The following is a 27,235-nucleotide window of genomic DNA, read 5'->3' as shown; positions in this document are numbered from 1 at the left end:
CGGCAGAGCTTATGAGATAAGGCAAGACCGCACTGGTGGGCTCAGCAGACTGAAATGTTAATCTTTTGTAGTTTCTGCTCCGGAGGACCCCCAGGTCAAATCCTGGTGCTGCCGAGAAGTAGCAGTGCCTTTGTTTGGAGCTGGAGAAGCATGGTTCTTGATTTCAGTGTTACCATTCACTTTGCAGAATAGAGTGTGTGTGTGTAAGTAAAAACAGCCCGTAAAGTTATTTATAACCGTACAACAGAACTATCTGTTGAAAGGCAGAGAACAAAGGTTTTAAAAAAAGAGAGAGAGTTTAAGGAGGCTGAAATAAAAAAACGACAATAAAGTTGTGCTCCCAACCGGCATTTGAGGTCATTGTTCTCCTCTCCGGGTCATTAAAAATCCACTGTGCCATTGCTTCAAGTGTTAGCTGGAAAGAAACCCCAAGTGAAATGGCTTTGATTATTCATTACAAAACAGGAATGCATTTCCTTTCATCCTCCAGTAGCAGCAGCAAAACATGGTTTACCTTATGAAATGCAATGGCATGTAAACATCTCTCATTTTCTCCCTGTCCTTTTCCTAGACAAGTTAGCTGCCAACTACTCCAGTGAATAGAGGAACCACTGATATTCCCTATTTAGCATCAGTAAAAAAAAGGTGTTGAGAAGGAAAAGTATTTGGCATTGGAAAAGTAATGAGAGGGGAATTGGACTACAGATCCCAGATTTCAAGCTCTTGCTCTTGCCCTAATCTACCTGCTTTTACCTTTCTTTCTCTTGACTTTAGCAGGCTTGCCAGGCAGCAAAACTAATGAGAAAGTCCTTGGACCATGGAGCAAAAAAACAGGAGTGAAAAAGGGGAAGTTAGAAACTGAGCCTGGCTCTAAGAGAAGTGTTAGAGAGAGAAATTTAGGAGACATACTGGGAAAGGAGAATAGATGTAAGGTTAAAAAAAAGCCTGATTATATAGCTTGCCATTGTCCATCTCTTTGTCAAGGGGATAGCAAGACAGCCAAGACAGCAGACTACTGGAAAATGATGTTTGGATGGGGAACGTACACCTGGGAATGGCTCATAGTACATCCAGAACATGGCACACTGGAGCCAGAAAATCAGGGAAAAAAATGTTTCTCTGAGGTCACAGAGTCTGCTTGATTTCCATGAGGTCAAGATGTTGGTCTGTATATTCTCCCTGATGTGATGGTTCTGTGTGATGGGAGACAATTCATGCTACCAGCACATTTTCTGAATTTGCTGGGAAATGAGTTACATTGATGACTACAGGTGGACTTCTGTGTTTGTAGTCAGGGATGGTTATATTGCCCTGTTCTGGAGAACTGTTTTGAGATCTTCTCCTTATTGGTGAACATGAATACTAATTTTGATTGTGAGTAAAGGTAGCTGTAATACCTGTTTTTTAATTACAGCTGCCAGATAGAAGATTTGGGGATCTTATTCAAATGCTTAGTTTCCAAAATTGCCATGCACCTTATAAAATAAACTTTCCTTTAACTTTCCTGAAACATTTTTTTTTTGGTGTACTTTGTTGTTCATAGAATCATAGAAACACAAGGTTGGAAAGGACTTGTTCTTGTTTATTTATTTTTTCTTGTTTTGTTTTGTTTTAAGGATGAAAGATTTCTTTATTGACACACTTTAAGGTAGCACAAGACATTTAACACTTTCCAGTTTTTAATTCTTCTTAGCTTCTCCCAAAGTGGATTTCTAAGGCTTAATTAATTAAATATTTTAAAGTAGTTAGAGACCCTCAGATAAAAAAAAAATAAAAATACAGCAATACAACTCCCACCTATATTTCTAACTCAGAAAACCCTTTATTTGGGCGGTTTTAAATTTCATCAGAAGAAAAATGCCTGTGAAAAGAGGTGCAGAAAGATTGCTTCTGAGACCCTCTCAGTGTTATGCACTGTGTTATGTCCTTCCTTACATTTTCATTTTTTTCCTTCTCCCATGCTGAAGTTGAGACCTTTTGGATACTGAGCCATGTAAAACACCATTCACTGCCATGAAAACTACCCTGTTTTCAGCTGAACGTTGTCAACTCACCTGCACAGTATTATTATTATTGTTGTTGTTATTGTTGTTGTTGTCATTGTTATTAACAGTGGTGGTAACAGTAGTAGTAGTAGTAGTAGTAGTAGTAGCAGTAGTAGTGGTAGTAGTATTTTTAGAAGTAGACCCTGCCTAATGCACCTCTGTGTGTGTATATGTTATACAGAATGAAAAGAACAGTTTTCCCTATCACCTCAATACTTCTTTCCATTCAAGTTAATTTCTGAAAAGCGGAAAGGAGAGACAAGTTGTATTTTCTATCCAGGTGAGTATTCTGGGATGGGTTTGGGGCAAGGCTAAATGCTACTTCACACCAGAGAGTCCACAGGGCCCTTCCTCATTAGAATCCTCAGTGAATAGCTATGATTTCTCACACAGATCCTGGGATGGGGAACTAGGGCAATGAATATAAGTACCATGACAGAAGCCAAAGGGAACTTGCCTCCAGGAAAAAAAAAAATCCCACCAAATTTAATGTCAATCATTTAAAGTCAGTACGTCTTGAAGGCTCCCTGTTCCCTTGTTCCCATCCATGAGAGCTGTGTATGCCAGTGACAAGTACGATCAAGATGTTTATCATCTCTTTCTTAGTCTTTTTCCCCTCTTATTATTATTTCTGTTTATATTCAGCTGCACAGCAAACGCAGTTTTTCTCAAGCTTGAACTTACAACAATTTCATGAACAGAAACAACTGGAAATTGCATCTGAGTGCCTGTAATAAGAAGGCTCCTCCTTTTACTTCTGCATAATTAAAGCTACTTATGGTTAGATTTTGTGCAGCAGCAAGAAGGCATGGTTTCAACAAGTTGATGATTATTTTCTTTTTCAGCCAAGCATTTGAAGAATATTTCCACTGTGAAAGCAACTCACGTCAATGACAGCTAGTCGTCTGAGTTTGAAGGATATTGCTTCTCCAAAGGCTGCATTCCTATAAAACTATAGGGAAAGATTTTTCTTCTTTTTTATTACCTTCCTTAAATTGGATCGGTAATGACTTTTACCAAAAAAAAAAGAAAAAAGAAAAAAGAAAAAAGAGAGAGACAGACAGACAGACAGCAGACAGACTGACGCAGACAGACACAGAAAGACAGAGAGAGAAAGAAAGAATATGTGCTGTGAAGTAATATACTTGGGGGCTTAAACAAAATATACAACAACATTATCTCAGAGTAATACCCTATAATTTTATTCATTCCTTTATTTCCTATGAGTTTGTATATTACAATCCACTAAACCAAAAGGCCAGATCACTCAGCTACCTAGATCTCTTGTAGTCTACTTAGCCAAGGGTGAAATTAATTGAAATTCAGTGGTGATATGCTGATTTACAAGCAGAGGATCTTTCTCAGAGTACCATAAAAGTCTCTTTTGCCTTTCAATGGATGAGTGGTTAGATTTAGATTAGAGAACTTATATAAACACAAAAAGATAAACCGTTCCCATAGCCTTTTCTCAGATCGTAAAAATAATCGGATGCAGAGTTAGCTTTCTAAAAAGAACAATCTACAGAAGGAAAAATAAAGGAGCATCTTAAGCTGCTGTCACCGTGTTCTGAAGTGCCCACACAATAGGTTCACTTCAGAGTGAAACCAGTTCTCCTTTTGGTTCATTTGATGACATTGTCTGACAGGCAGCTTTGCTCTTTGCAAATAACGGTTCAGAAATCCTGACTGAAAGGTTCAGAGCTGGATGGAGAAGACAATCATTCATCCATTCCATGATCACAAAATCTGTGCTCTTGTGTGGCTTCTGAGCAGAGAAGTACACTGAAAACCAGGATGTGAGAAGGGCTGCTTGCTCCCAGCACAAGTGTCTGAACTTGGGCCCCAGAAGTATTTAACCAGAAATTTGCCTAGAGGGTCTTATTGCCATTTGTCTTTTCTGCTTTCCTCTGTCTCTGAAAGGGATTTTTTTTTGAAGAATGATTGCTATCTGTCACCATTCCCCTTAAGGTGAACCTTTATGCCCTTTCAACAGCATTGACTGGAGATCAGAAACTAAAATAACAGAAAGAAGAGGGAAAACACCTCCGGCAGGAAGTGTTGGGTGTCCAGGAGCAAACCTGGGTCTCACTGATTGATCAGTTATTGAAAACACATTCCTGGCTAACACATAGAGGCAAGAGCCAGAGTAGTTACAGCCTTGGCAGGGATGCCTTTGTGCTTTGAGTAGCAGGCATCTCCAGATACCAGGTCCTTGCGTGAGCAGAGACCTCACGACTTTTTGGATGCCGACCCCAAAAGGGAGATGCTAACTGTGCCTGTGTGCCCAACCCAGCTACTCCTCCATGCTTAAGCACCATGGTGGGAAACACTACTCATGCCAGCAGGGTAGCGTAGATGTGGGGGGCTTACACCACAGGTGTCTTGAAGTGAGAAGTGAGGTCAGGCCAAAATGTTTTTCCCAAAGACAAAATTAGAAAAAAAAAATAAAAATAAAAGCTTTGAGCATTAAATCTGTTCTGTTATTCATACCTAAAGTCCTTAGTTAAAAAAAAAAAAAAGTTCAATTAGGTTTCACTTGACTGAAGGCTAATAAAAAGACAAATAAAGCCAGCAGGGCTTTGTCTAATGTCTCCAACTGACTGACCTCACTAGCAAAATCAAGTTTTGTCCACAAGCAGCATTGTAGAGATCAGCTAAGAATGATGATTTAGAAGCTGTAAATTTCATGAAGCGCCAGTAATAAGTAAAAACATATTTTCACTACACAACCTCTACAAGGAAGAGGTGGGCCTTTCTGCCTGATGTTCTGATCCCAGATAGACTTAGCACTAGCATTGTTAATTCACGCTCCCAGCCAGCATATGAGCTGGAGCAGCTGAAAGTCTGTTGTATCACCACGCTTCTTAGGGGCAAGATAACCAGCACAAAATGTTCCCTTCCTCCCTCAGGTCCCCCCTGCTGTATTCAGGAGCCAGTCCAGTGTGTTCCCTTGCTCACTAAATTGCCACTTAGAGGAAGACACTGTTAAACATAGTCACCTCTGGTGATCTGCCTTCTGCACAGTGATGAAGTCATCAGGGGGCCACTAGATAAACCAGCTAAAGAGGGTCAAGAAGGCTGTCCTCTACTTGATAGCAGCATCTTAATAGCTTTCTAAAAACAGTGGGCCATCAAGTACCCAGACAATTTAATTTCACTTCTCAGTTGGAAAATAAGTACAGTAGTTGCTTCCATTCAAAAAAGAGAGGAAGAAAGAGAACTCTTCTGCCCATTGACTCATTTATTTGTTTCCTGTGTTTACTTCAATATACTGTGAAATAGAAACTTTCAGAAAGTTTTCTACGTGATGTGTGATGACACTTTCCTCTAACAGCAGCATGTTCCTTGACACTTTTGTAAACTCTTAGGGTGCTTGCTTATCTTGTGATGCTGTAGGGAATGTCTAGGCAATATTCAGAGATGATAGTCCTGCGTGACTGAATTTCTGCTATTCTACCTGGCAGTACTAAAGTTAATAACGTTGATGTATGGATTTGGGCACAAATGTCTCTTCAAGCCTTTGAAAAAGTCCCATAATGAATTAGTTTTCAAACTTGGTATACACTGCAATAAAGTGAGAGCAACACAGTCTTTCATCATTTCTTGCAGACTTGGGCAGACACTGACTGTCATGCAAACTCAGTGTTACAATATATTCTGTAATGATTGGTTAAACAAAAATCTGGCAATGTCCAGCTTTTCCCAGCTTCATCATAAATGGTTTAGGTCAGACATACTTCCATTTTGTTGTTAATTGGATTGAAATTATACTTCATTATCCAAATGATAATGTTGGGAGTTTTGTATGTATATATTTGTGTGTGTGTGTGTGCATCTTTTAAAAAGTTACCAAGTGACTTAGATGAAGCAGAGATTTGCTTTCTGCTCTGCCCAGTGTTCATCGCAGTAGGTCTGCAGTCTCAGAGTACAACATCCCAGCCACAAGAATCCCAATGAATGGTGTGAAATTAATGCGGATTGGCACCAGAACAGCAGACAGCCTGGAATGGCAAGAGCAAACCTGTGGTTTATGTGCCAAATTTGGAATACATTGCATAGAGTGGCATGTGGTGGTTTCCTTTGGTCCAATGATGCACTTTAGGCATCACTTTCATCTGTCTACATTTCTTCAGCCCTGCATATTAGCCTCCATAAGCTGAAGACATGCCTATAAGTCTCCAACTTCATGAAGAGGACTCCACCAGTGCTGGGTTGTATGCGCTTAACCACAATGAAAATAGTTCTAACATACCTTGATATAAACTTTTTGACTAGTCAATGAATGTTTGCAAAGTCCTCAAACCACCTAAATAACTAAATATTATTATTAATTATTAGGGGGATCAGAATGGTCTCTTCCAGCTTTCTAATCTACACTACATGCTTTTTAAGATCTCTTAGTGTGAATGCTTTCAAATAAACAAAGATGGTCTGGGAATTCCTTAAAGTGCTCCCAACAATGTCATACTAGCAGAGTCTTTTATATTCTGTGCAACTTTGCAGGCAGAAATCTCATCAAGGTACCAAATTAAACTGTCATGCTGCTCTGTGACTCCTGAACTACTGGCACGCCCCAGCTGTAGTTCATGTTATTAACAACAACAAGTTGTTGGGAAAAGAGTTTCCAGGTCATATTGTAAAGGCATCTAATTAGTAGCAACAAATGACAGATTTCCTTTAAAGTTCAGGAAATAACCAGCTGTGCCAAAAATGATGCAAAAACTAGACAACCATACCGAAGACTTATTTTTTGTACAGTCATACCTCACTAAGTCCCATCTCAAAAGCCAAACCAAAGTATCTGCAGAGAGTCTTAAGCATCCAAATGCTTCATTTTCTAGACAGGAATGAGTTGCAGGCAGCATAACAGGAGAATGAATAAATAATACAGGTCACAGTGGATCATTATTGTTAATCTATAATAACTATCTAACCAAACATAAAGTAAAGGTTAAATTTCCAGAGCTGATGAGATATTGCTGATAGGGTCACATGACCAAATTAAGACCACCAAGCTTATATCCTAGATTCTCTCTTTAACCTTTGGAGAAGAAGAGGCAATGTTACAGCACGGTTCATTACATTTTAAAGGAGACATCTGCAAGAGCTGAGACCAATCACTCCTTTAAAAATGCCTCTTAGCACTAAGTATATATACAGCCCAAGGTGCCCAGCTTAGACAGAGACACCTAAGCTTGAATGAGATGAATCCCATCCTTTGAGAATAAAGGTCATGTAAAACAGGTAGACAGGTGGAAGGATGCATTACACATGTACCAGGTAGATAAGTTTGATGACCAAAATATCACACGTCTCCCTTGTCACCGCTTCATGTGCAGGGGTAACCAGAAAACACATAAACACCATTTGATTTTCTACTGTTTATGGCTTGGTTTATTTTACCTACCTGGTAGCAATTTTCTATAATGAAGTGTGATCTATAGTGTTTTGGAACTCGCCTCTCAAGCAGTCTCCAGGGGCAGGGCATACATCTGGGATTTGAATGACATCTCCCGGGATAAGTACCAAGGAGGTTGCCTACATCCCAAGAGTGCAACAAGCTCAAGTTTGAGGCCAGAAATGCATTTAAGCTGTACAAGGAAATAGGTGTATCAGTCTGCAACAGGTGAGTTTCACCCAAAGTGCCTCAGCAAAAGGATTCAGAGATGCACAGACTCTGTGGCCAGAGGGATCTCTCATCAGCCCTTCTCAATACACAGACAAAACAGCTATTCCCAGGAGGTGGATTAAGCTTTTTCAAAAGATAGCTAATCTTGTTTTATAGAACCAGAATGATGATGAGTCTGCCACCTTTCCTGGTAAGGTGTTGCAATGCTTAATTACCCTCTCTGCTAGAAAATTGCACATTCCTTCAAGGTTGAATTTGTTTAACTCCTTCTTCTAGCCAATGAATCTTGTTGCTGCTTTAGTTTGCAATATCAAAAAGGCCTCCCTGTCTAAAAGTTTATCTAGGCATTGGTGTCTGTATACTTAAACCAAATCCCTGTCAACCTGCACTTTGATATAAACAGCAGACGGTGAACTCCTTAACCTCCACACCACAGAGTCTGTCTCTCTGATATTATTTTTGAGCTTCCTCTCAATTCTCTGAAGCTTTCCTATAGTGTTCTCCAGCTTGGTGGAAGAGAGACAGGACAGGATAACTGCAGGGCAAACTTGGGCTTAGGACACACGTGGAGCACCAGTGAGTCCAGCAATGTTTGACCCTCGCCATGCTGAGCCTTTTCTACACAAATCTAACTAATCATACTCATTTTCTCTCTGAATTACAGTTTCAATCTTCTTCCTCTTATATACAAATCTCTAATCAACTCTAGCTATTTTCATCATTTCTCTGCTACTTCTGTTGCGCCTATCTGAAGTTAATTCTGAACACATGCAGAATTATGCCATAATTTCACAATATTTTAACTAGTATTCTGTATCTCTGGCAAACATACAGTGTAATAATTTGACTGCTTTTTTGACCTCCTTCAGCCTATCGGTGGTAGAAGTTTTCACTCAACTTGTGCAGCCGGAATCAACTCCCTTCACTGGGGGTGCTGTGTAGGCAGCACAGAACTCAGAAAACAGGTAAGAGATGAGGAAAAATGAGAAAAAATGCCATCAGCCTTTACACTGTTTAAGAGTTTTGAAGTTTAGCCTTCTTTACAACTACAGTTGTGATACTCAGGGGCAGGGACTGTAGAAATTATACATCTCAGCATAAATACCAATGTGTGCTGAAGATGGGAAGAAGACAGGATTTTGCATAAGAAGGGGATGTCCATTCTAGTGCTTTTTTTTTTTTTTTTTTTTTTTTCCCTGCTCACATGAGCAAGGGGGGAAAAAAGAGAGAGAAAAAAATAAAAAAAATGAAGAATTATTCATCAGCTCAGGTGAGATTGCATCTGCAAAATCTGCACAGTAGCAATTCCCAGGAAGAGCTGGCAGCAACACAAACCTGACTGGGGCCCTCCGGCCCTAATCAGTTCCACAACGCTGTGCCTTGCAGGAGCAAAGCTGCGATTGCCTTGATGGATGATTCCCCAACTGCTGCTACAGGCACTGTGAGAAGGGCTTCAGAAAGGCAGGGTCTGGCAAGGGGAGGGGTGAAAAAGGAGAGAAGGGATAATATATATATAAATAATACCTAAAGAAGGCAGGCAGAGGGACTGATAAGCAAGTGGGGTTACAGGTTGTAACTGGCAAAGGAATGCTTCCACGTCAGGACATGAATAGGCATCTGTGTACAAAAGAGGAAGGGGGAGAAGAGGAAAGAAGGGGTGGGAAGGATAGGCTGGCAGTGGAAATGGACTATAAATACCTGGACAGCAGAAAGGGTGATGTTTGTGAAAAAGATACCACTGCTGGAAGGTTATGAGTAAATAGTAAAAGTGATAAACACAAATTCTGGATACCTAGATTTGGTAAGAATAATTTACCATCAGACAAAGAAGAAGTTAAGAGCTGGTAGTAAAGGTGTATTTAAGAAAAAAAGATGTAGCTTCTCTCTTTAGTCTACCAATGCCTTTGCCAATGTGTAGCCTTGGGCAAGCTATTTTAATATTGTCTCAGTTCTGTTTTGCATAAATGATAACCGTACTAGGCAGTTTATAGACATTATTTATGTCCATGCAATACCATTTTGAAAGGCCTTACAGTTATGTGATAATTAGGCATCACAGTAGACTTGTGAATATTATCATCGTTGTTTTTAAAAAAGGGGAAAGTAAAACGCAAGAAATCTAAGATATTTAACATCCATGCACATGTTAAACTCAATAGTTCATGGCTCCTAACTTAGACTGGGTGCCTGTTGTTCAGCAGTTCATTGCAATAACATGCAAACAGGATTTTCCTATAGTGGGATTCCTGCCTTCATTTTTAAAATGCCAAGAATGTAAAATAGTAATTTCTGTAGATCTAATGCAAGAAATTGCATTCTGACACTGCTTCTTTTTTAGTGTCTTCAAAAGCCATCACCTTCCTCAGAAGCTAAACCAGCCTAGGTTTCAGCTGTGCCTCTGCAGCACTCCCAGAGCTTGCCTGACCCTAAAAAGCCAGCCCTCTGTGTTCAGATTTCCCAGGCAGACCGCAGGAGTTGCTCAGCCTTGTTGCTGAGCCCTCTTATGAGTGTTTCTGTGCTGTCTCATCTGCCCGGAGTCTTTTTTTTTTTTTTTCTTGCTGGTGCAGACTGCATATCACACCAGAAGACTAATATGGGTGAAGGCAAGTCGCCTAACATACGTCTAATATACTAATGCCATCACCTCCCCTAATAATTTCCCCACCCAGACTTCCAAGCCGCTAATACAGGGTGTGGGATTGTGCTCTCTCTGTATGCTAACGCACAATGAAAAGACATTGAGCAGGCTGTTTAACGAAGATCCCAATTATGAGCACCAGGATGTCATCTCTAATAAGGCAGGAAGCAAATCGCCTCCCTTTCCCTTGCCACTCACTGCATGCCAAATCACCTGCTTTTGTGTACACACACACTGGGCACCATTTGTCTTAATGACACAGACGGTGAAAACTTATGCTGCTCTCAGGTAATGTACATTAAGGGGATTTTATCTGCTGCGAATAAAAAGGTATCTTACCATCTTAGTATTTTTAAAAAGTTCTTCCATTAAAAAAAAAAGTGCTTGATTTACTGGCATTAAATAAAGAAAAGATCTGGAGAAGCATCTATCTATCCTTCCATCTATCCATCATTAGATGTAATTTAATACTTAATGACATTTGTGATCATCATGCCATGCTTGTAATTGAAAATGAATAATTGAAATTCCAATTACCACAGGGGTCAACGTAAGGGGAATTCGTATAGTAACTTGCTAGGCAATAGCCTAAATTTCCAGTCATGTTAGGACTGCAAATAATGTGTCTCATTCTTCAATTATTTATTGGGAAATGTCGTCTTAATTTCTCTTGGCTATTTCTGTGAACAGTCAGGGCATTGTCCTGAAAGGCAGAAAATCTAGGCTTCATCACGCTTATTCAGCATCTAGCTGAAAAGTCCAGGATCAGCACTCCTGGGGGGGGCTCACCATTGACATCTATCCGTATCAGAGCACCTGAAGATACCACCAGCAGACCGAATGAATTTCAATACCTACCATATATCTTTCAACATGGGCTCTATGCAATAAAGCATAGAGCCGCACAAGACCAACAGTAGATGATAGGAATAGAGCTAGCCCTAAAAAATCAATTCTGGGCTTCAAACAACATCCAGTGGCAAATCATCAACATAACAAAAGAGACTCATTTTCAGCCCATTAGCTGCTTGCAGTACAAGGAACTTTTCTGGCTTTCTCAGAAATTTGATCCCCTAATGACTGCAGAAAGGGCATGAGGACAGAAAATAATTACAGTCTGTCAGACAGTCTGGCATTCAACCTTCCACATGGTCCAGCAGACGGTGTCAAAGATTTGACCTCAAGGGGGTTTAAAGCACATTGTCAGAAAATACTCATCTAAATGGTCTACAGAGCATCCTACAGCTGATCAATGTCTTAAGTGAGCAATACTTAGCAGCTGGAATGTGTTTGATTAGTACATCTAACCCCTGATTGATTGGTATTCTAAATTATTAATTGCCTTGTTCGTGGGGGAACAGAATGAAACTTTAATAAGTGACAAGGATCTCAGCGTCTCTGCAGCAGGCTACAAGGATGTTAGCTCTGCTTTTCACAGGTCAGCTTAAAGCTCACACATGAAACCACCTGAATTTCCATTCAGAGTTGCAGAATTTCATTTCTTTACTAATATGAGGTTTAAACCCAAGAATTTGACTTACTGGCCATTTCCCTTAAATTTGCTTCACTTCTGGGAATTTTACATATCACTTTCATTTATCTTTTAATCTAGCAGATCTTTTTATAAAGGTGCAAATGTTTTAGGCATTAATCCTCAAACCCATGTCTTTAAAAAGAGCCATGAATGCAATGTATATTCATATATATATATATATATATATAACTTATAGGCTGCACATCCCATATTAGGCATCAGAGTCAGAGCTAGTGTCCCTTGGCTTTTCTTTACAGCCAGTGGAAACAGGAACCTCCAGAAGGTGAATGATCTGATCTGCCTTAAGATCTTTAAAAGCAGCGGTTTGTACAGTGACTCCCACCCTGTACGTTAGGCTTTGTATGCCTAGATTAATCACATCGTGCTTTTTCTCAAGAAACTGTGGAGTGATTTTGATAATCTGTTGCAGATGCAGGCTCACAGATAGAAAGGGACTTGCTGCCTACGTTAACCAGCTCCTGCAGGAGGCTGATATACATTTCTTTGTTAATAAAATCTCAGAGACTGATTATTTCTGAAACCATTGAAATTTGGACATATCCTGGCATGAAATTCAAGCAAGTTGGACTGGAACAATTTATATCACCCTTCTACAGGGATATCAGGCACAACCCAGGCTGCAGGGTGGGAGAGAACTGGGCCACTGTCTAGTCCTCACCCATTCCATATATTGACTTTTGATCCTGTCTGGAAAAAAAAATAAAAAAAAATAATCTCACTTTTTGCAATGAAGGAATCCCTTTCCTGTGGGGAAGGGGTCTCCCAGCTCCCTTCCCTTCCCTGGTAGCATTGGGTACCACCACCTCCAACCTCAGTCCACTGCACACTCTTTCATGAAGACCTAGATTCGCCAGGGCAGCAATTAAAAAAAAATAATCCTAAATATTCCTAAATATCTGCACCTTAGGACATGCATTAGTTCTCTTCCCCATGTGGCACATGGTTATCCTGACCTGGTCTGGATCTCTTGGCAAGTCTGATGTCCTGGATCAGATGCACAGAAGGCCAGCATCTCCACCAGGGCAGTCAGGTCCTGGTATCTCAAAGAGAGTCAAGGATTTTGTGGAATTTGCCCTGAAGTTCTTCTCACTGTAATACCCATAACTCACTCACAAAAGGGATGGTGCCCTATGTCTTTCTCAAGAGAGCTGCTGGTGATGATTTGCACTCTCCTATCATTTTTTCCCAGAACACACCAATGTCCATTCTTAGTGATGATTCGAAATGTCAGGCTCTTTTCCTTCTATTGTCTCTAGAGATAAGACCTGTCTTTTGCATGGCACACACAGGTGGATTTTTTTGGCTGAAGAGGAAGAGCCATCCTTTTTTCTTGGGGATATCAATGCCACTGCAGGAGGTACAACATGGCCAAGCAGAGCTCTGGTCCCCCATGCTGAGGAGCTCCTCCCACTGCAGACCCATAGCATAAGAGAAGGAATTCTGTTATATTGCAACCTCAACTTTAAAGTCTCACTGAGTACACATATTCATGCTTTAAAATGATCTTCATGATGTTTGAGTCTGTGCTTTTTCGGTCAGCACTGCCACATTGCCAGGCAGGTCACAATGTTGTTATTAGCATCAGATTTATAAGGACCATCATCATTGACTTTCAGTGGGTGAAGCGTCCTTGGAGAGGCTCTTTAAACAAACCTGATTTCAGCTTATGGACCAGACCGTCATTACGTCTCTCACCAACCAAAGAATGTGTGTTTACACAAGAGGAGGCCATGGGTCAGAGGCAGAGAGCAGAAGCACAGACAGTGCAAATCAATATTTTTAGATAGTTTACTCTTAAATAAACTGTAAGACCAGGTCCAGCTGGTTTGTATCAGCTTCACCACACTTGGTATCAATGGAAGAAGGACAGTTTACTCATATGAGAGTTACAGGACTCAGCACAGCTATCTCAATAAACTTCTAGCTGGAAAACCTCACAGCTTCTTGGGGTAATTAGTCACTCATTGAGTATATAGAAGAAGTATTCAGCTTCTTGGCTTACAAATAAAGCAAATAAAAAATAATTTAGAAATCAGAGTTAAATCAATTATTTAAGTTCTTAGAGCCTTTGAGTAATCAGGATCTGGTGGGTGTCAGACAGGTCACAGCATTGGAAGGATCAGTATTACGATCAAGCAAAGCAATTCCTCCATTTTCTGACTCTCAGTCTAGGGTCCTGCCCTCTGGATGCAGAGTCCCATCCCTCCTATGCGCAGCAAAGGCCAAAAAACAAAACACCTGAGAGCAGAGAAACTAAAGCAGATGCCATCCCGTTAGTTGACAACTTCAGGTAACCCCTTCCTAAATTGCTGAAAGGTTGGCCATAATGGCTAGGCAGGGTGGAAGAGTTGCCTGATCAATACTTCAGAGGGCAAAAAGAGTTTGAATCCAGCCCTAGGAACTGTCATGTGGAATAAAATTCCTGCCAGGCTTGGCAGCAATAACGTCAGAGTTGTTCACCTGTTTCCTTGTGAGCCATGTCCAGCTTTCGGACATGCATTTTCACGTGTATCCAACACAGCCTGAGGTGGGAAATAATGAGAGGTCGGTTTTTGACATGTGTTGATACACAGAGCACTGTTGCCTAGCACAGATGTTGCTTTGCACACATTTCTGCAGACTGGATTTGTAAGTCAACGGGGCCTTGGCTCAGCAACCCTCACTCGGGAACTCCCCACTCCAGGCTCTGAATTTTGCCAATACCGTGCATAGCTTTCATGAATACATTAAATACCTATAGATCATCTACCTTCTGGGAGGATTACCATAAGCCTTGTCTGATAACATAGCCAGAGAATTACAAAAATTCAATTTTTTTAGCCAGTGAAGCTTACAATGAGGCTTTTTTTTTTTTTAACCTCCAAGCTCTTGTTTTCTTCTTCCTTTCTTAGTTTGCAGATTATTTTGTAAGTTTTTGCCTTTTATTTACTTTTTCCTCATTGAAATATTCAGATTTTTTTTTGTTTACTATTTAAGACGCAGAAACTCAAAGAAACAATCAAGTACCTGAAGGCTATATATTCTAAATAGTTCTATTCACCTTTCCCTTGAAAACCAAGACTCTTAAAACATCGTTTTAAAAATCAGAATGTTAAATGCTAATTCAAATGTTCTATTACATATTAGTCCAATGGGAATGTGATTAAATCACCTCACTTCAAATAAATCTAGCCAAGATATGTATCTGATGGCTGAATTTTTAATTATTGTTATTAGAAGAAAATATTTATGCTATAGTAGCATATGAAATTCCAGGAGGAAATTACTATTATTACTACTTCAGCTCTCCAGCAGCAAGCATTCTCTATATCCATGTATAATAAGATATAGTCTTACACCACTTAGTTGAATTTAATAATCAAAATTTATTCCACAGAGGACACCTTATTGACTTCTGCTCTGCTGGCTTTTCTCCATTGCTTTCTCCATTATCTTTTCATTTCCCTGTTTTCCCTGTATATTTTCAGGGTAGCATTCCTGCACAGAGACCTGATTCAAGCTGTGACTTCAACCAGCATAAATTCATGCCTGAGGACACATTTTGACTCAAGTTTAAAATAAAATAAGAATTCATTTCACCGCAAAATTAAAACAAATACGAAGCACTATCATTACTGTTTTAACTTACCTCGGTTATATTCATTCGTTTATGCTACTAAAGGAGTTTTGCAAGTCTCTGGCTTCATTACACTTTTTGATTCACGAGCTGAACTGAAAAAAAATCAAAAAGGAGCAACTGTATCTTAGGTCGACCTGAATGAACTTTCTTATTGTTTTTCTTTTCACTAACAAAGCAGCTGAAGAATTGGTAGATAGGGAAAAAAAAAAAAAAAAAGTAGGATCAACTGAAACATTTTGCTTGGACCGACATATCATGTTTTCCTTTGTGGAGGTTGAAGTTTTCCTTTGTTCTACATTTTTATTTCTTTAGGCCAACAGGCTTAAACTAACAGCTTCTACCAAGCCACTGAAATCTTTTATGTCAATGTTTTTATAATTTTCATTTTTGCTTCTCTGGGGCAGAAAGCTGCTTAAATATGTGGGCATCACACCACATTATACAGGAAACAAACCACTGAAATATTTTACCCAGATCTATTTATGTGGCCATTTTACCATAAGATCTGGACATACCATCAGCAGCAGCAACGAATTAAGGCTCACACAGACTAAATATAAATTCATCCTATGTACCTTTTGGCAAAGAAAGGATGAACTTACAGTAAGAGACTAGTCTCATTATACTTCCTCTGCAGCAATGATTTTTAACTTTTACTCCCTTGCAACCTCCTAGGAATTTCCCACTGCAGCAGAACCTGTGTTTTCTGTAAAAAAGTTCACTAAAAATATAGTGATATTTTTTCTTTGTTACCTTTCAAGTTCATGCACAGAATTAGCAGTATCCCAGTTGTCTCCAGAAAGACAGCAGAGGATGTCACAAAAGAGGGAATGTCACTGAGGCTCTGCCCACATTCATGGCATAAGAACTGAAGTTCTTTGGTTGATCTAACTTGAGATTCATTCAGCCCTCCTCAAACTGAGTATCTATTACTTTCCAGTAACTCCCTCTCCTTCCAAGACACGGATAATGGTGCATCCCCTTGTTCACTACTCTTTTCTGCAGTAACAAACAGACCTAACTTCTGCAAAGGAACTAGATCTAGGTTCAAAACACAGTTCCACAAGCAGAGGTGAGGAAGGGTCTCCGCCAGTGCAGGAGCTAACCTCCTCCCTGTTGAGTGATCTCAGAAACAGTTTAAAGGCTGTGTAGAAGGGGATGATCTCTTTCCTTCTCATTGAGGTTTTTCACCTTTTCAGGCCAGAATGCTAGGCTGCCTAACTGCCTGAAAGAAAAGGATCGTGATTTTGTAGCCTGGTATTTAGCAAACTACTCTGCAGCCTTGATTTCTCCCCAGGAATGGAGCTGCACAGTGGAGAAATCCCAGCAGAAGTGATGGAGCGAGATCCCATGCAGACAGGAAAGAAACTCATATCATATAACTTCAGTCCTCTCTGGAGTCTATCCAAACTTACCCTGGGCTCTTTTTCTAATCCCCAGAGTGAAGCAGACATTTCCAGGGCACATATTATGTGTCTTTATTTTAGGTGTCTCTTTTAGAATGAAAATATTGCAACTTAGATATGCTTGTTTTTTGCCACTGACAAAACAAACAAACAAACAAACAAACAAAAAAAAAAGCCTGTGGTGACTGCCTCTGCTGTTGTGAATATTTACATTTGATCAGACACACCTAATCCAGACTGTTTTTCTGTATACATTGTCATCTTCTTTTCCAAATAAAACTTGCATTTTTGTTAAGAAACCTTCTTCATGCTATCTCAAAGCAACACTTGTATAAAATCCAGGATGAAAAAAATAAATAAATTAAAAAAATTAAAACCTCCTGTTTTCAGGCATTCACGTCCCAGAATAGACCCTGAAATCTAACCACCACTATTTGGGCAGCCAGAGAGAGAAACAGACTATGAACAAAACTAAAACAGATTTTATTGATTTTTCCCCATGCAGGCTAAGCCACATGCAAAATCAAAATCAAACACAGAATATCAATAACTAACAACAAGTCAAGTGCATTTTCAAATGACTTCCCTCTCCATGGTCTAAGGCATTTCTGCAATAAATAAGGTTCAGAAAGATACCTACAAATTATGATTTGAAGTGGATTATGTCCCTTTAAGGGTTCATTTTGATGTTTTCACACCGATGACCACAAAGTTGTATTACCCCAAAGCTGTTAGCCAGGTGTGCTTTTCTATTGCCTGTGTATCATAATTGTAAGACTCAAAATGTTTTCTCTCACAGAAAAAAGGATACCATGAGTTCTTGCTCTGTACTAAATCTGCTGTCTCTGAGCCATGCATACACATTTCCAGCTTACTGAGCTATGGCACCTCACCACACCAGGGCTCTGCCTCCAATAGTCAACTCACAAATAGGGTTTAACCTGGCAAGTTCCAGTAAATACTGAGCTCATCCAGGTACACATGGAGACACTGACTATGAATTACTCCACAAATGGGATAACACTCAATTCTCAATTAACTTTAGACATTGCAGACATCTTCACATGAGCTAACCATCCTCAACAGAAGGAGAAAAACTACTGATGGAGAAAAGCTACTACGACTGGCTCCCAGATGAACCCCAGATGAGGACTGTCTCTTAGGATGGCTTTGAGCTCATACAGCACATGAGTTGCTGCAACATGACTGTCTTGTGGTCCTTATGCTTCACCTCCATGCAAAGATGTTTACACTGGGACGTCACTCTCTCATGAGTTGGCTTGCTGAAGAATGGTTAACTGAATGCCTCAGGTTGCAATGAAGACAGTCTTTATCTGTGAGCCCCAGATCCCTCCCAACCTGCTTGGATGGAAAACTTCTAAAGTATTTTATTACAGTCCCTGAGTCTGCATAGAGTTCCCATGGGATTGCTTATGTACCTTACATTTTAAATTCTCTGGAATTTCTCATACAAATAAGTATCATATAAGAAGGAAAATTCAATTTACATTTGGTGAGGTTCGAAAGTCAATGTAATTGAATGATAATTTGCCGTGAAGCATGGATGTGAGTCCTCATGTTTGCCTCTTGACCTGAAAGGATACGGCTAGTGAAAATGTCTAGCAGATAATTACTGCTAGGCTAACCCTGAGGCTTGGCTATTATTCACAGGTCAATCTCTCTAAGATAATTCCCAGGATAATATTACCAAGGAACACACTCTCCTTGCATAATGCAACACCTGCCTCTATTGTGAGATATCAGGGATGGGGAGCTGAGCTTTGCCTCCTCTTTGGTTTCTTTATTAAGCTTTCTTGTAGGGCAGAGGATGAAAGCAGCAAAAGAGGTAAATAATGGAAATATCACCTTGCAACAGAGAATCTGGAGAGATTTTATTTTCATTACTTATTAGGGCTATGCCTTCTCACAGAGTCTGTAAAGACTGGGGAACACACAGTTGTCACTTAATGGGATCAGGTGTTGGAGAAAGGAGGGGGAAAACTAGTTTGAACAACAAAAATATTTCCTAGCCAAAAACAGTAACAAATAAGCCTTGATATATCATATTGCCCTCTTTTGTGCATAGGATTATGCACATCTTTCACAATTAAAGGAGTACATCTTTTAGAGTACTTGCAACAGAGATTGGTATTTCTGTTTATATCCCACTGGTGTGCATGCCAGCAAACCGTTTTTTATAAACTCTACTGTAGATAAACAAGAGAAAAAAACTGTTGAAACATCTCAGAAGATCACTTAAAATTATTGTTTGGTCTTTTTTTTTTTTTTTTTTTTTTTTTTTCAAGACAAATATACTTCCAGGGCCCAGATGGAGCAGACAGCTATATGCTGTATTTTAGGTAGTGTTGGGATGGTCCCTGGGCTTCTATAGCAGTGCAAGGCACATGAGCACACAAATGGGACAGACCAGGTCATAGTCATGCATTGGGGTGAGCTCAGTCTGCTTTATTCCCCTTTGGATCATAGAAACTTAGGACCAGAAAAGCTCTCCAGAGGTCATCTAGACCGTCCCCTTGCCCCAAGGCAGGCTTAACTATAGGCAGGTCATGCCGGACAGATGTTTGTTTAACTTGCTCTCATAGTGATGGAAACTCAACAAGTGTTGCAGATAATCTGTGCCTAGTCATCAGTGTCCTCATTGCTAGAAAGCTTTCCTTCTCAGTGTTATAAATCTACCTTTTCTGTTGTAAGACAAGAAGAAGGACAGGTCGGGGACAACAGTAGAAAAATGTGCAATGAGGGAAAAAAATTAATACCTAAGGGAGAAAATGAGGTAAAATAACAAACTACCTGCAAGCTATCCACAGACTGGTCTGCAGTAGTTCAGAATTTCGCAACTCTAAAAAACGTACTGAAGGGGAAACTTTAGGGGGGCTCAGTGCCAGCAGTAAGACTAATAATTAATAATAATTACACATCTGGTCAAAGGCCAATGGTATAGTAAGGTTACATAATTAACCTGGACAGCAACATAGAGTGGGGACAAGAAAAGGTATATAAAGGTCTTAATTAATGCCACTTACAATGCTATTAATAATGTATGATCAGCTATTTAAATATTAATATATTTTATTACTTTCTCTTTTTTTAACATATTGCTTAGAAGGAAATAAGATCATCTCTGCCTACAATAGATCATATGTAAAAGTTAATGGTAGATTTTCAACCCTGTATGGGAAGACATACAGGTCTGGACGTTCTGATTCAAATTCTTATAAATGTCTTCAATTTCAGTTGTGTGAATTATGTCTTTTAGGTCTTTAGATAGATAAAAGAACTGGAAGCATCATGCTTAGTTGCTAACCTAATTAATAGTTTTTTGTTTTTTTTTTTTTTTAATAGAAAGTACAGATAAATAAACTAGTTTGTTCTAGAGTAGCAGTGTTGCATGGAGTAACTCCAATAGATACTGGTTTAAATTGGAAACAGTTGTGAAAGGGGAAATCAGCTATCAGTCTCAAGTTACTACTACTGTAACTGGAAACAACTTTACAAGTACATTTGGATAATTCATATTATTTTGCCAACACTTTGAAGTTACACTTTCCTCCTTCATTCCTTAAGTCAGCAAGAAACGGTTATTAAAGGCATCTCTTAAAAAAAATGAAACTGTCAAGATGTGGCTTTGAAATCTTTGAAAAGACGCCTGTAACATATAATGTGCTATAAGCACATCTATTAAATCATGGCTCTTGTGGTTCTAACACAGAAATACCAGAAAAGAATTCTTTTCACATAGGATCAGTAGCAAGACAATAATGGGAAACATTTGGGCTGAAGGTAAAAGTTGGCTAAAGCAAGCTCCTTTCCATCTGCTTGTTATCAGCAGTTATAAGAGCAAGGCAGGTGACCCATAAATTTTGTTTAAATGACAGACTTTTGTTTGTGACTGTGTCACAATGAAGGGTCTTGTTTCAGCTTTATAGAGATATTGTCCAGGAGTTCAAAATTAAATAACAGCTGTTAGTAAAGAAGAGAGCAGTGCTGGGAGAAACTAAAATGTTTTTTCCATGTTGGAAAAAGAAAAATACTAAAAAAATAAAGTCTTCAGAATTTGCCAGACATTGTTGTGCTAGAAGATGAGAAAAAGACTGAAATCAATGAAGGAATTGATCAGCTAACTTCCCCTGTCCCAAGTAAGCAAAGAAAAGTGAACGCACTGGGAAAGACAGTGAGGAGAATAATTTATTTAGTTGCGCAAATAAATCCAAAAGGAGGGGGCAGACACTGGAGAACATTCTATACAGTATTGAAAGACACAAACCAAGGATTGAAAGGTAAAACTAAACAAGTTCACACCAGAAAAATGTACAGATATTTAACAGTGAATGCACTTACACACTTAAGTGCACTTGCGATAGGCATGGTGGGATCTCTATCTCTGAATGTGCTCGGCGCATCTCAGGAAGTCGCATTGTCTGCACAGGAGTTGTAAGACTCCAACTGGGAATGAATGAAATTCCATCACCCCCATTAAGGACGAAGTCAAGGTGGAACTGCTAATGGTTTCTCTGACCTCAACAATCATTGAAATTATAAAACTGTTAGATTAGGTTGCTGATATAATTGTCTGGGTCTCTTGGACATTTCAATTTATTTTATTATTTTTTAAAGTATACATAGGCTTTTTAATTCAATATGTCATTTATGACTTACTATAGCTGGGATAAGTACAGTAATTAACCCCTGTTTATTTTTCAAGACATAGGTTCTCTAAAAACAATTTTTTTTTAATTATTATTATTTTTATTTTTTTTTTTCCTGTAGAATGTAAGTACTGGTTGGCATTCAGTAACTACAATGTGACAAAAACCTTTGAGATCCTTTAAAGGCATTCTCTATGCTGCATCTTCTTTTAAATATTTTATCATCAAGAATGTTAGTAAATTGCTAAATCAATTAAATATTTTTTAATTAACAATGATAAAGAAAAAAAAACAACTTATGTAATTATAAGCAAATTAAAAACAATGGAATTATATTAATACTAAAGATTGGCATTCTTCCCAGAGTTGTAAGTTTAATTTTACTTGCCTTTTTAAAGCTAAATTCTTTCCCTGCAATGCATCCAACAAATTTCTTGATGCTTGTTTTGTCACCAGGGGTTCTGCAGATGTAGGAAAAGTAAAGTACTCTTGCAAAGATATGTCATGTGGCCTAACCAAGTAGATGTAATGATCTGAAATTCTTAAATTAATTTCTAGGACAGACAACAACAAAACAAAAACTAAACTAAAAAAATTTTTAAGAAATCTTAGACAGACTTCACATGAGATTACATTCACAGATGATCTACCAAACGTTTAGGGCAAATGGGGGTGTATTTAAGTTTTTCCACTGAAATGAAAAATGAAACCTATGTATGAAGTTAAGACTTAGATCTTGAGTTCAAGGCTGTGCAATTACAGGGTTTTAGTCTGTCCCATCAAACAGTTCTGTAAATCAGACAACAATACAAATCACCTCTATTTTCATGATTGTCCAGGATAGTTCAACTTTGAGGAAAATTATACAGACTGATGTCTCCTGTGGTTTCAGCTAGAAATGAGAGGAAGCTCCACCTTTGTGTTTATCCTGAGATTTAGGAGAACCTAAGGGCTTGAGTAACTGTAAACTGTTGGCAAAAGAATTTAACTCATTCTTTGGTAAAGCCTCATCCTTTGCGAACTGAAAGAAGAGGAACACTAAGGAGTTGAAACATCACAGTTTGACTTAGCCCTGTATAACAGAACTTCACAAACTTTGACAAAGAAATCAAATTCAGAAAAGTGCAGACAAGGTGCACAAGAGAAGATGGAGGAATAAATGATTGCTCTTCAGTAGGGACTTACATCTTTAAAACTTGCCTCTACTAAGGGGAAGAATTGATTTGTCAGTGCAGAATGAAGGTGTGATCAGAATGACGAGATCGAATACACAGACGGCTTGGTTATGCACTATGATGGAGCAGCACCTGATTTGTTGGTATTCACTTCTTGTGCTGGTGTATTGCACATTTTAATACACATATAAAACAGAAAAATAGAGAAGGCCAACAAAATTGCTCTTACTTGAAAATGAAGAGGCATTAACAGAAACAAGGAGAGCACAGGCTGACTTTGTGTTCCTGCAAGTCAGCCATCAGCCAGAACACCTCTCCCACAGCATTAATAATACTTCTTCAGGGATCGCTCTCTGTTGCTAATGCGGCTGTACTGGTTCCACACTTTCCTAAAGAAAAGTCTGTGGGCAGCTGAAGGAGGAAGATGTTGGCTACAAAGAGCAGTGATTAGTCAACGGCTGGGAGAAAAGGTCAACCACGTGAACTGCCAGGCTTAACACAGTTTTAACCAACGAGGTCCTGTTACGCAGAAGGTGAAAGTCAGTGATCCAGGGCTTTACTTTGGCATAATCCATGTATTTATTAATTAAAAGGCAGCTGCAGAATGTGGGAAGAAATTCAGCTGCTCTTTTCCTTTGGTCCTCACAGGCTCTCATGCTACCTGGCTTGTCCTCATGTTCTCCCTCATTTCAGTGCCAGTCTTGCTTTCCCTGCACTGTTTTCTTCCATTTAGTTTGCTCACAACCTTCCCTTGTGTCCTTTTCTGTGCTGTTCCTCCTAACCCTTATTCTTCCCCTCCTTGCTCAAATATATTTCTTCATCTTCTATTGTATAACTACAGTTCTCTGGTCTCTTTCCTTTGGTTTCTGGTGCCTTTTACTTTGCTCCCTGCCTGTCAGCAGCATTAACATATGAAGCTTGATGAAATAAAAACAAACCTGCTGATAGGCCATGCCAGCCAGTGGCTTGATGCAATTAAATACTAATTCAGATTCATATTTGTGACGGTTTGCAACCAATCAAATCCCAAGGCCACCTTGTCCTTTAGATAGTTATGCAATGCTCTCCTTAACAATGTAAAAAGCATGTAGCTATATGTATTTCCATGATGAAAGATAAGTTGTCTTGCTAAAAGCATTTTAGTCTCACTGGGACTTTGCTTGGAGACCTTCAGAGACAGTGGTGTTCCACTGCAGCCCAACTATTCATCCTGAATCCTCAAAGAAAATTAGCACTTTTTTTTTTTTTTTTCCCTTAAAACAAGTAGACAGCTGGTTATAAATTATCATAAAAAGGATGTGGAGCTGAAGCTCCCTGGTGAGATGACAGGGCTGTATATTCCCATCATTGCTTTCCCACATCATACAGAGCCATTGTTTTGGGCTTTTACAATTCAAGACCAGATTTTGTTTGCCTATACAGCTCAGGCAGCTGTGAGGACAAGTAGTTACCTGCATGGTTATACCCATACAACAGACAATTTTCAATTAAAAAATGTGTAAAAATGTCCTAACTCTGCACCTTATTCTCCTTACAACAGAAGAAGAACAGCAGCAGTGGCATAAGGCATATTTATGCTGGTAGCCAATTATTCCCACGAGGAAGAGATGCATATCTTCACTTGCAGTGGTACAATGAAAGCAACACAGATTTGAAGTCCAGAGAAGCCCTCAGTCAAGATATAGTAGCCTCAGTTACACCTAGAATTTTCCCTGCTCAAACAGTGAAGGAATTGTCCATTCATTTTAAAATAAATCTAAAATTCAGCAGAAATTGTTGGGGACACCGTGAGCACACTAGTCTCAATTTCATCTTGGTATCAAGAAGTTGAACTTGTGAGCTACAGTTAGAAAAAAAGGTGCTCTAGTTTTGACTCTAAAACACGGTTGGTGGTGGTGGTGGTGGTGGTGTTTTTTTTTTTTGTTTGTTTTGTTTTTTTTTAACATTTTACCCCATTTCTTTTCTCAAGATAGTTTTTCCTTACAGAACTTATGACTTTCTTAACCCTCTTGAGCAACCTAGAGATTGATGATATCTAGTTATCTATTCTTGTCTATGCTTAAACCTGGTGAAATTTTAAGTTTTTCTGTGTTCTTGGTTGTGTGTATTTATGTGTGCTAAAGACCTTCTGAAGACCTAATGCTCATCATCTCCACTCAGGAAGAGCTACAGCCAGTCTAAGCAACCTTCTAGAAAAATGTCTGTCCATGCTGTGATATGCAACTTTGCACTGCAGTAAAATCATGCAGGCATTATGTGTGCTGACCCCATCCTTCGGTCTGGCTCCCTGTACATCAATATCACAGCAAACACAGTGCACCATATATCAGCACAGAGATCCTGAAGAAAGACACCTGTTCAATACCAGTGTTCAATCTCCTGAGTTAAAAAACCAAAACAATGCATTCAGAGAGGTATGATTTTATAAATATGGTTTATTAATCTGGCAGGCTGTTATGTTTGAGGTTAAAAGGAATCCCTCTGTCTCACATGGGTATTGATAAAAAATGTCATTACAAAAGGCACCCTTGCACAGTCTGGTAAGAAAATTGTTTTCTTGTGCATAGTAATTACCTACTAGAGAATGTACTCAGCAATCTTCTGTACTGCTGATGGACGTACTCACATTTTCACCTATTCTTACAAGCAGCCTGCTTAATTTACTTAAGCTGAAATCTTTATGAACTCCTATTTTAGTTGTGTATCAATGACTTTAAACATCAACTAAAACCAGCTGCATCATAATGTGAGATTAACTGGGTATGATGTTGCATAAGAAAACCCAGATAATTAAACCATAAATGCAGTATACCTGTCTACAGGAACAGCAAGAAAACCAAAATAAAACAGCTTAGTATTTCACGATACAGTGAAATGGAAATGAATGACAAATTGGGAAAGATTGCTACTGACTTTTGTACATATTTTAAGCCTGAATTTTGAGAAGTAATAAGCATGTAACTAAAACATTTCTACCAAATCATTGAAGACTGCTAACAATACCATAACTATTTAACAGAAAGAGAACATCAATGTCCAGAGGTTAAATATCTGATTATTTTTACTTGACATTACAGAGAAAAAGCAAATTAATAACCTGATGGTTTTAGAGTTTGCAGAATCTTGAATATATTTTGGCAATTTATTATTAATAGGGTAAATACAATTTCAAAAATATCTTCACAGTATACTCAAGGATATTCTTGCATATCCTTCTCAAAGCCTTTCTCATGTTTTTGCCCCTTGCACCTATTAATATAGACTTTGAGATTTATTTATCTGTATCAGCAGATAAATTCAAGGATTGAAAGAGAACGGGTCTACAATATCCTTGTTAAGATACCAACCTGGGATTTGTTTGTGTCCTTCCAGACAGATGCCAATTAAAAGAAAAAAAAAAAAAAGGAAAAAAGAAGGAACAATAGCAAAGGACTGATTGACAAGTGGTATCGAAAAAGAGTTCCTTCGAATATTTTATGAAAAGGACACTGGATTTCATTAAATTCTGTTTTCAAAAACTGTTTCTATCAAAAAAATGCATTCAGAGGAATTAACTGTTTCTGTCCTGCAGATCACGTACCCAAATTCAGAGTTCACGTTCATGGCAGGCGGCCTCCTTCTCTCTTGCCCTATCTGCAATAGGAAGATAAGAGGCAAGTGGAAAGGTCTTGCATCGTTATTATATGCAAAAAGCAAAAGTATTTGTACAGGGCTGGGTGCATTTTTAAGGACCAGCTTAAAAAACATAATTGCTTTATCTGTAGATACAATGACAATTGTGCTATCTAGGCTACACAGGTGGGAAAAAAAAGAGTTCTCAGAAAACTGTTCAAAAATCTTTCTATTTTGCAAGCTCTACAGTGAGCCTTCTCATCTTGGAAGTTTCCTTAACTACTTCTAATGGCATAACACTTCAGATCACTCCTATCAGCTGGAGGCCACCAAAGAGCAATGAAAGCTAACACAGCAGAAGATTTTGTCTGAGATAACCTTTTTTTGCTGTAAATACCCTTTGCTCCAAGTATGTGGAAGTTTTACTCAGGTATGGTGTCCTGGCAGTTGTGCAGCAGGAGTGGATTTGGAGGGGCAGAAGAAGTCTTTTCAAGGAGAATCTCACACAGCCGTGGTAGTTGGAGCCACCAAAAATATCACAGATCTAGATGCAGATAGGAAAACACAGTGTGCAATTCTCTTCAGAGAAAGTGGCCAAGACAAGGTCAATCTATCTACCTAGATCCAACCTCATCAAAAACCGAGGACGAAAGACAATGTAGGAATCCTACTGTGTTAAAGGTTAAAGAGCCTGCACCATTATTCTTGCTCAATACAGAGTTGCAGGTGAGGACAGGATAAACATGATGGATGTTACGGAGTCTCCTTCTCAATCTCACTGCTGATTTCCTACCTGCAATCCTTCCTTCCTGCTGGAAGGAAACTAGCAGAACAGTTTGCTTCCCCCATCTATGTCATAAGCAGGAAAATAAAGCAAGGATATATGAAT

At 39.0% G+C, this 27,235-nt stretch overlaps 1 protein-coding gene across 6 annotated transcripts in view; it reads right to left on the bottom strand.

Moving 5' to 3' along the window:
* TENM4 (teneurin transmembrane protein 4) overlaps nucleotides 1-27,235 on the bottom strand; it is a 1,267,116-nt gene that overhangs the window by 469,341 nt on the left and 770,540 nt on the right. For 2 of the 6 annotated variants that reach the window (XM_083820251.1, XM_083820254.1), the window contains one exon: nucleotides 15,496-15,578. The exons of the other annotated variants lie outside the window; for them this stretch is intronic. The gene's annotated coding sequence lies outside the window, so the exon portion shown is untranslated. The remainder of the gene's footprint in view (nucleotides 1-15,495; nucleotides 15,579-27,235) is intronic. 6 annotated transcript variants of the gene reach the window in all.

The sequence above is a fragment of the Anser anser genome (assembly GCF_964211835.1).
Source record: "Anser anser genome assembly, chromosome: 1".
Taxonomy (NCBI): Eukaryota; Metazoa; Chordata; class Aves; order Anseriformes; family Anatidae; genus Anser; species Anser anser.
This window is presented reverse-complemented; position numbering and strand designations above follow the sequence as displayed.